Below are 11,491 nucleotides of genomic sequence, written 5' to 3'. Positions count from 1 at the left end.
TATTGATTAGAAAGTCCACACCTCTGCATTTGGTTCTTTTAAAAACAAATAAAACTGCACACGTTTATTGATTTAAAATAGTGAACATGGGATTATTACCATCTCCTTGGTGTTCTACACTCCACAATGGCCAAGTAAGACCCAGACAAAGGTATCTTCACACAGCTCAAGTTTGTATCTGTTCATTAAAAAGAGAAGACTGAGGAGCACCTGGGTGGCTCAGTTGGTTAAGCATTTATCTTCAGCCCAGGTCATGATCCTGGGGTCCTGGATGGAGCCCAGCATAGGGGGTCTCTGCTCAGCAGGGAGTCTGCTTCTCGCTCTCACTTTTCCTCTGTGCTATCTCTCTCAAATAAATAATAAAATAAAGTTTTTAAAAACATTTTAAAGAGGATACTGAAATATCCTATCAGGAAGATAGTATACCCGTTTTGTGCTAACTATAGATTTTGGATGCTTTTTTTTTTTTTAGTAATGGTTATGAGCAAATGTTAGTTAGACATTGTACATCATACAATATTCTTCAAGCCAGCAATGCCTTCTCCAATCCCTCTTATAACTTAGAATCTCTCTGACTTTCTCTTCTGCCATCAGGAGAAAGCTTTATGGCTTTGAAGGGCTTATGCATTAGGGGAGGCCCACTCGGCAAACTCCTAGTGTAAGGTTGACAGATTAGTAGTGAAACTTCTTTCCCCATGTGACATAGTCACAGAAGTAATATCCAGCGGTGAATACCATGGTGGCCATGTGAAAATTCAGCCAAACACAGTAGGAATGGGATTTATAACTTCTCTCACTGCATGCTTTCTATATTCATTACTTCATGGACCAGCAAGAAATTCTTCCAGATGTCCAAGTCTCAGGTGTATGCCCCAAGTATCTGGTCTGCCCTTTGTGGATTAGTTCTACTTATCCCCTGCAAGCATAAAAGAGTTTTGCTTCTTCTTGGTGGTATAGTGGGAACATACCTCTCTTCAACTCGTATTAGAGAACATAAAGAGGTTTCTTGGAGACAGGTTGGTCACTCTCCTTATGATTTTGGTTTTAGAAGAACTTCTTTGTTTCCACCAAACAACAGAAGCCATTCTGTCACTGCCTACCACATTATCCTGTTTTGTTTGTTTGTTTGCTTTTGAGAGAAAGAAAGAGATCCCGAGTGTGGAGGAGCAGAGGGAGACAATCCCAAGCAGGCTCCATGCTCAGTGCAGAGCCTGATGCAGGGCTCTATCCCACAATCCTGAGATCATGACCTGAGGCAAAATCATGAGCTGGATGCTTATTTGACTGAGCCACCAGGCACCCCTGATCCTGTTTTATTGTTATCATCATGTTGCTGATATTTAGGTAGCTAGCTTGTTCATCTATTTACATTTTCATCCACTAAAAAGTAAGCTGTATTAAAAGAAGTTTTTTTTTCAATATTGTATCCCCTATACCTAGAACTGCAACTCAACAAATATTATTTGAATAAATCAATGAATTAAGTTACAAAGGATCTAAGTTTCTATTCCAGTTCTACATTTCTATGAATCTTGTTTTAATGAGTGTGTGACCAAGAAGACAAAATACAAAAGAGTTGATCTTTCATGTAGGCATATAGGCACACAGACTTAGGGAATTTACTTCTTCAAGCCTCTATTCCTCTGTGAGTGAGGATCCTCCTAGGTTGTGAATAGTGAATATATAATTACTCCTTATCTTTCTGATGATGGTCCAAGTAACTGGCAAACTAGTTTGTATATTCCTTCCAACTCATACTTTATACTGTAGCCAGGGTTATCTTTAAAAAAAAAAAAGAAATTAAATCACATTATATCAGTACTTGAAAACTGTCAGCAGCTTCCTCCTGCTCCTTAAGATACTCTTCTAGGCCCTCTGTGAGCTGGCCTCTTTCCTCATCCCCCACCCTCTTTGGAGGACTCTCCCTAATACTTCACTAGCTCTCCTGTCCATCCAGAACTTTCTCTATCCAGAGATAGAAACTTCTCTACCCATTCTTCTTCCCCCAGTTCTTTCTTGCTCATCCTTCACATTGCAGAACTTTCTCAGACCAAATCAGAGCCTCCAGTCTCCTAGTGTCCCTCCTTATTGTTAATAGCACTTATCACATTTTAATTATATGTATATTTATTTAAGTTATATACACTATATGGTTAATATCTATCTCTTCCTTCTATGAGAGTAAAGACCATGTTGTTTTACTCACCACTGTATCTTAGTAACTATCACAATATAAGGCATATTCTAGGCTCAACACATATTTATAGAATGAATAAAGGAACGAATGATCCCTATACTATGTCCTGGCACACAGTAAGTCTTCAATAAGGGAAACATTAATTATAATGATAGAAATGGTGGTAGCTCTCTTAGCACTGACTAGAAGGGTCAAGTGAAGGAAGCCATACAACCAGATCTTTAAAGTTATTATGTGTCTCAAATCCCTCTGCTATAAGCAGAAAACTAAACTTGGGGCTACCCAACACACCCACCATGATCCCTGCTGCTAACACCTCTAGTTCAACAGACTGATTTTCAATTCTTGTCTCTGATCCTATCACGGCGGTCCACCTCAGCCTGCATATGTTTCTTACTGCTCTCACTTCCTGTATGCTTCCTCAGTATCATACCACATCCTGATTTCTATGTTTTCACCTAACCTAATCTGAAAATGACTTCTCTGATGACATCTGGGAATAGGAATGAAGCACACTATTCTTCTTTTGTAAAATAGAGCAATAGGAATGTTTGCTGATGGCTAACAGATTTGATAGACATCACAAAATCACACCAACATATTTCATAAAAGCACTTTATTCATACTTCTCTTTTGTACATTTACAACAACATTTCATGGGCTATTGCCCTCCTACTATATTTGGGTTTAAACTTTCTGTTGCCCATCCACTTTATATTGGCCATTACTAAATATCTTTTTTTATTTGTTTTTTATTTTTTTATATCATCTTTTTTAGATTAACAATTTTCTCAAGGTCATTGTGTATTTTATTCCTGGCTTCTGGAATATTAACATTGTCACTTAGGTTAGTAAAATCTGCAAATTTGATGAGCAAATTCTCAATTTCATTTTCTAGTAGATTTGTTCATTGAAATTATGTGTCAGATCAGTATGTCTACCTAAAATTTAGAGAAGATCCATAATGTTAAATATTTCAGATATCTGAAGACAGGTTTGGGAGAAGAGTTCAATAATAGTATTCTAGCTCTAGAAATATATCTTAATTTGCATCCCATCAGAGATTTCAATATAGACTAGATAAAACATAAGAAAGGTTATTTAAGGAATATTATTTTATCACCTATAGGATTAAGTTAACTGACATATGATGTGCTTTTTTTTTCTTTCTTTTTTTTTAACTCTGATTTTATGATACTTTATAGGATCTATAGGATTTTTAGTCTGTGAATGAAATTCATTTGTTTGCATCCAAGTAATTCTACTTAATACTGAGCAGTTTCCATCCTATGTAGCATACTGGTTTAACATTCTTTTATGTCATTTTAAAATCTCACGTGTATAAAGGAAACTAAACTTATATTTTAATGCTAGCTAATGTATGTATCCCATTCGAAGTTTATACAGCAAGCACAAAAACATAGCTTCTTTCACTTCAGAATGGCTGTCATATCTTTGGTAAGAAAACAAGGAGCCAAACTGCATGCTGGGAGTTTGGGTCTTGAAAACAGTCCATGTTTTCATCCATAGTCATCTGAAGAGACACACAGCCAGCTGCAGACCCGTCCCAAGGCTGAGAAGAGCCTTCCAGAGAACCCTGATAAGGCTGCTGCCCACAGTCCAGTGCTGACCTCTGACCCCGCCTGACAGCCAGCACTCTTGTCATCCTGCTGTGCAACAAGTCAAATGAGGCTAAAATTACTCTGCAGACAACAGGCTGCAATTATACATTCAATTCCCAGAGTCTGGAAGGAGGGAGACGACTGTGGCTGGAAGGGGATGAGAAGTCAAAAAAGACACAAGACAAACCATTTTTTGATACTTTTCTCTACAAAGCATGGCTGTAATGTACGCTCCCTGAACAGAAGAATCAAGCCACACTGAAGAGCCAGTTATCTTCCTCAAAATACCATGAAGACATTATTTTCATGTACTTAAGTAGATAGATACACAGGTTATATGACTATCTCATAAATAAACAATAAGTAAATAAGCAATAATGATAAGGGACCAGATTGGGACTGGGAGAGATATAATGCACAGTCAATTTTCAGTATGTTTCACTAGATCGACTTCTTTGTTTTTGCTATTTAATTTATATGAAGTCTAGAACTACTCATTAGAGCAAGTCACAGTTATTCTAAGCAAATATCTCTAAGGCCTTATTTTTAAATATGCAGAATATTTCCCCCCAGCAAATTGAGTAAGCTGAACATTATAGAATACCAATGAAAGTGGGTCTGTTTGGCTGCATTTGAGATTAATCTGCATAATTATCGGCACTTTTTACTTTCTCTATCCAAAGTTACAGATTTACCACATAATTTAGAGTTTCCTTCAAGGATGAGACTATTTGTATTTATTTATCAAATTTCTGACATTTGCTTGTTCTGAGTCTGCTTGAATGCCTCCAGGGCTAAACACCCATTTCCTAATGGGGCAGCCCCTGCTATCCTGAAACAACACTATTAAAAATATCTTCCTCATCTTAAAACTGAAGTTTTGCTTTTTTACCATACATTGACCCAAACTCTTTACTTTGTATACCAGTCTTTGGCCACATTCCACTTGGAAAATCTTTTAATACTTAAAGATAGTTATAATGCTACTCCCCATCCACCCCCTGGCCCAACCTTAACATTCTCTTGTTTATTTCTCTATGACATGATTTCATTTCTTTTAGCAATCTCACATGAACACATATCTATATGATTTTTGGCACCTAGAATATGCAACAAAATGTCAGAGATATTCTGATCAATGTGCAATAGTCCAGCGTTGCCATCTTTATTGTTCTATTAATATTTTTGTGATTATAGAGGTTCTCTGAGCTCTCACATAAATGTGTCACTTCTCCTGGAACTTACTATAAACCAAAACCCCAAAGTCTTTTTCACACATGTTCCAATGTATGTTTTTTTCATACCATCAACAGTAATTAACTCTGACCAATTACAGTTGACCCTTGAACAACACAAGGTTGAACTGCATAGGTCCACTTACACACAGATGTTTTTCAATAAATACAGTACAGTACTGTAAATGTACTTTCCGATCCTTATGATTTTCTTAATAACACTTTCTTTTCTCTAGCTTACTTATTATGAGAACACAGTATTTAATATATATAACATATAAAATGTGTGTTAATTGACTGTTTATGTTATTGGTAAGGCTTCTGGTCAACAGTAGGCTATTAGTAGTTAAGTTTTGGGGGAGCCAAACATAACGCATGGATTTTTCAACTGTGCAGTGAGGTTAATACCCCTAATCCTTATGCTGTTCAAAGGTCAACTGTAATTAATTCTGACACTATCTATTCGGAGGTATCATCAGATCCTACAGATAAAAGGCTCAGTTCCTCGAGACTGCCCCCACCATAGATATTAATAGCAAGTCAGGATTTCACCTGACTGTCTATGTATCAGAGGTTCCCATGACTCCCTAGATGGATTGGATTAACTTGCTAGAGTGACTCATGGAACTCAAAGAAACATTTTCCTTACTAGATCACCAGTTTTCTATGAACTCAGGAACAGCCAGGTCGAAGAGATGCATAAGGCGAAGTCTTTGAGTATAAGCTGAATTTCATGTTCTGTCAGTATGCTACCCTTCCCAAATCTCCACATGCTTACCAATCCAGAAGTTCTCCAAATTTTATTCATTTTTAGAAAAGTTTCATTACATTGGAATAATTGATTAAGTCATTGGCCATTATTAATTGATTCAACTTCAAACCCCTTTGGCCTCCCTAGAGGTCAAGAGAATGGAATTGAAAGCTCTGACCTTCTAATCATTTGGCTGGCTCTCCAGGCAACCGCCAGAATCTGTAGGTTACCTAGGAGTTTCCAAAACATTACTTCATTAACATAATAAGAGATACCTTGAGCTCTCTCAAAGCTTAAGAATTCCAAGGGTTTTAGGAGTCCTGTACCAGGGACAGAAACCAAATATGTATTTTCATTATAAACCACAATATCACCCATGCTAAGCCACACATATTGCTTCTCTCAGATGTTCTTCCTTTGCTTTCTTGGACACGAGGGCGAGTTCTTCATTAAATTTCATCTTGTTTACTTCAACCTAATAATATTAAATTTCAATATCATTCCAGATCCTGATTCTGTCATTCAAATTATAAATGCCCAGTAAAATAATATTAATAGAATAAAGTAAGCAAAACTACCAGCAATACAAAGAAATGATTCTTTATTTCATGTCAATAGGTTAAAAATTATATGACATTACAATTCCATCATTTGGGCATGCCCTCTGTATTTCATCCAAGGAGGATAATTCTTCTGAACTAAATGGAACTAAAGTCAAGGCTAAACTTCCACTAAGATTATATTAACCTCATGGTAGAGAGCACGGTCTAGGAGTCAAACATCCTGTGTTCATATATTGGTATCTTCTTTTGTTGACTGATTTTGGGAAAGTTGATTTACTATCTAACCTGCAGTTTTATTATCTATAAAATTTGAGTTTTTCTGTCGTAGGCTACAATGAAATTATATTAAATATTAAATGATAAAATGCATGGTTAGTATAATAATTCATGCATAGCAAGTGCTCAATAAATAAATGATAGTTATTAGATTATTATTAGTTGGACAACTTTTGAATGAAATTAACTCTTTTCAAATCTATTTCTTTCTTTTAAAGATTTATTTTTATTTATTTATGATAGACATAGAGAGAGAGAATGAGAGAGAGAGAGAGAGAGGCAGAGACACAGGCAAAGGGAGAAGCAGGTTCCTTGCTGGGAGCCCAACATGGGACTCGATCCCAGGACTCCAGGATCCGCCCTGGGCCAAAGGCAGGTGCAAAACCTCTGAGCCACCCAGGGATCCCCTCAAATCTATTTCTTTTAAATCTAGTCCATATTTTCCAATCTCTTTCACTAAAATTTCATAAGAAAACATTTCAAATGGCTTGCTAATGCATCTATACACTTGTCATATATCTTCTATATATTCCTGATTATTCAGTAGAGTAAGCCCATGAAAGAGGGACATGATTTAGTCTGATATGATTTCTTCCTAATGTTTTATGGAATCCATGTGATATCCTAGTAATTATTCCTTATATTCATAGTCCTTTAAATATACATTCCAGATTTTGCCTGGGATGAAGTCCAAATTTATATTTTTGTAGTAAATATCCTTACAAAAAGTTTAAGTTAGGTTAAACTTTTTTCTAAATATTTATTTTCACTTCGAGTTCTCTAACCAAAAATCTTGAATCTTATTTTTAATGACAAGAAGTAGTACAGGAAGAGTACATGTAGAATTTTCTAATCATCTGCTAGTCAACTTCCTCTCACAAAATCCTTTTTTAACCAGATTTTTTCTTCTAGAAACCAGAGTAAATGTCCAACTTGGACAAACATGCCAACTAACAGAATTAATTCATAGATTGATTTCAGGGCATTGAATTCATTCCTAATGGAGCAAATACTTAGATTCAAAGATATGTATTGTTATATAATCCGATAAAAAACAAAAGTATGTTGTGTATACTAGTCATCTCCAATAAGGTTCAAAAAAATCTGAGAAAATATTATTGCCGTACACTGGGAAAGACACTGATTCAGAAGATCTGGGTTTAGCCACTAACTTTCAATTGACTTTAGTGCTATTTCATCTTGTAGCCTTGTATTTTTCATACATAAAATGAAGTGAAGTGTTTGGATAAGATGGAATTGAAACAAATATTAATATTAAGGACAAAATTAATTATTATGTAATCACTAAAGTCTCTCTGGCAACAAAACTTTTTGGTTCATTTTGTAACTTTCATGGAAAGATGACTCAGAATTCATTAGCGCAAGTTAGGAGGTATCTTTCATCTTGTACAACATTGATACATCAATGTTAATACATCCATTTCTGACTACTTAGCAAAACAGATGAATATGTAAAATAGATGATCACTATAACTATTTGAAAGCAGAGAAAAAAATTAAAAATTGATTTCTTAATTGTAAAGCATCCCTCCATTAATCTCCATTACTTTTTTCAAGAAATTCTTTAAATTTTAAAAAAGTAAGATTCAATACTACTCCCTCCTCCCCTGACCTTCTCTTCCCCATGGCCATTATTTCCACCTCTAGTTGCAGAAAAATCAGTATTTTTTGAAAACAGTGTAGCATGATTCAATGAAGATCTGAATTAATGTAAAAATGGATAAATTGTTATGGGCATAATTAATTAAACCAAAAAGAAAAGGGGAAGTAGTGTTGCAGAACCTTCAGTTCTGGTGGTTACTGACTGAAGTGTCTACAAAGACCTCCCACCCTGGGAGGAAGAAAATCTTATCCACTCAATCATTTGATCTACAACAAACTTCAACTGAGGTATCTAGGAAAACCTGCAGAGGAAGAAAGGCCATTCATACTACAACAGCTTACAGGGCTCTTTGTTTTTCAGAACCTTTATAAATGTCTTTGGATTGGATGTTATGTGAAAATACAAACTCTTTCTCCTGTGTGATTTAATGACATCAACACTCTAGAGTTGTAAGGTCATTTTGGAAGTTCTTAGAATTCAGTCACCTAAAAAATGCAGAAATAAAAAGCAAGAATGAAACGCAGAAAGAACAATCAATAACCAGATTTTCTTAAAGCATCAAAGATTATTATAATGGGAAAAAGACAGTCTCTTCAATAGATGGTGTTGGAAAAACTGGACCTAGAAGAGAGCACAGGCAGCAATTTCTCTAACATTGGCTTTAGCAATATTTTTCTTGATATGTCTTCTGAGGCAAGGGAAACAAAAGCAAAAATAAGCTACTGGGACAGACCAAAGTAAAAAGCTTCTACACATTAAGGAAACAATTGATAAAACTAAAGACAAACTACGGAATGGGTGAAGATATTTTCAAGTGATATACCCACTAAAGAGTTGGTATCTGAAATATATAAAGAATTGATACAACTCAACACCAAAAAAACAAATAACCCAAATGAAAATGGGCAGAAGACATGAAAGACATTTCTTCAAAGAAGACATATAAATGGCCAAGAGACGTCTCCAAAGATGTTCAACATCACTAATTATCATCAAAATGCAAATCAAAACCACAATAAGATATCACCTTGCACCTGTCAGAATGACTAAATCCAAAACATAACAAATAACAAGTATCAGTGAGGATGTGAAGAAAAAGGAACCCTTATGCACTGTTGGTCAGAATGCAAACTGGTACAGCCACTGTGGAAAACGGGATGGAAATTCCTCAAAAAATGAAAAAAATAAAATGACCATATGATCTAGTAATTTTACTACTGGTTATTTATCAAAAGAATATGAAAACACTAATTCAAAAAGATATATGTACTCCTATGTTTATTGTAGCATTTTTTACAATAGCCAGATTATGGAAGCAGCTCAAGTATCCATTAATAGATGAATGGGTACAGAAGATGTCACACACACACACACACACACACACACACAGGAATATTATTCACCCATTAAAATAATGAAATCTTGCCATTTGGAACAACATGGATGGATCTAGAGAGTATAATGCTAAGTGAAATAAGTCAGAGAAGGACAAATACCATTTGATTTCATTCACATGTAGAATTTAAGAAACAAAGCTAGTGAACAATGAAAAAAAAGACACACCATAAAATTAGTCTTTACTCAAGAGAACAAACTGATGGTTGCCAGATGGGAGGTAGGTTAAGGGATGATGGCTGAAATAGGTGAAGGAGATTAAGAGTACACTTATAATGCACTGAGTAATGTATAGAAGTGTTGGATTACTATCTTGTACACCTGAAACTAATATAACACTGTATATTAATTATACTAGAATTAAAAAAAAAGATTGTTCAGGTGCCATTTGGCTGATGCCCTAGACAAAATTCAAGCTAGTGCTTAATAACTGTCAGATATATAGGTTTATCTACAGTTCATTTGTCAGATGCTTGATGTTTCTTCCTGACGCTAAGATTAAGTACCGTGCACCTAAAATTGTAAAGAAACAAGTAAAAAAGCTGAAAGTGATCCATTGATATAAAAAATAATAGGGTAAATACAAAACAGTTGGAGCAGATATATCAAATTTTCATTTAATCATCCATGTTCATTTGATTTAGCACATTTTTAAGGATTACACACTGTGCTATGACCCATGAATAACTGTCCTATCCTTAAAAGCTTACAATGTAATCAAAGAGTTTAATGTCTCCCGTGGAATACCACTGGCAAAATTGGCATTTATACTTTGCTATAAATTAGAAAATGGCTATTGACTTAGAAGAAACTTTTATGTTAGCCAGAAATAGAGATTCACATAAGAAAAATGGGAAATATTATAAAGATTCAGTATCATCTCTGAGACAGTAGTGGCAGGAACACAGCTGGGGCTGGCTGAGGCTGGAGCAAAAACTGGGAAACAAAGGCTGCTCTCCAGAATTGGAAATCTAGCTATCTTTTTCCTGTGATTGAAACCTAGCTTTTTCCTGTTGTTCCTTGTTATCCTGCTTCTTGCTGAAGACCAGTTCTCATCTCTCAGTGCATATCATCCCAAAGTGGGAACCCAATTGGCAGCTCAGCCTCAGCTTCAGCTCCAGCTCCAAGTTTGCATGCCTGCAGTGTGCCTGCAATGTGTGACATGCACAACTGACCCAGAGCACTGTGTGTTCCAATCCCCAAATCAGGGAGAAAGAATATGATGAGCCCAGGAGAGCATGTGTTTTCCTGCAATCCAGTCATCTGTAGTGAGAGAGTCATGGATAGGTACCAGAAGTTGTTTTGAGTTTTGTGTTCAATCCCCACAACTGCTAGCAAATCTTTTCTTTGACAAATAACTCTTATTGTATATGAAGTAATATGTAGACTCAGCGTAGACTACAAAGAAAAGAGAATATATCTAAAGTATAAATTCTTTAAAACATAGTATAATCTCCTCATTATATAATTTTCAGGTTGCTCTTCAAACTTAAGGTCATCCAAAGATGAAATCTCACTTTTTAAGCTAGTAATGGAAATGACTCTATTTTAAAAACTGGATTATATTTAAAAATAAGATCTATGACTAATGCGATTGTTTCAAACTCAAAATGTGTTCATATGTTCTATAACGAAGAGTTTCTTTTCTTGAACCCCTTGAAGATATATGCTGACGTATTTTTACCTCTACAACTACTACTTTGAACATAGCTGAATAAAGTACTGTCACAGATTACCGTAATATCATAATGACTTATTTTTGTGCAATGTATTTACATTTCTTTCACCAGTGTGTAACTTCCTTGACAATAACTCCTGTAACCCTTAA

The sequence above is a fragment of the Canis lupus genome, chromosome 22, assembly GCF_011100685.1.
Source record: "Canis lupus familiaris isolate Mischka breed German Shepherd chromosome 22, alternate assembly UU_Cfam_GSD_1.0, whole genome shotgun sequence".
NCBI lineage: Eukaryota > Metazoa > Chordata > Mammalia > Carnivora > Canidae > Canis > Canis lupus.
Note: the sequence above shows the minus strand (reverse complement) of the source record.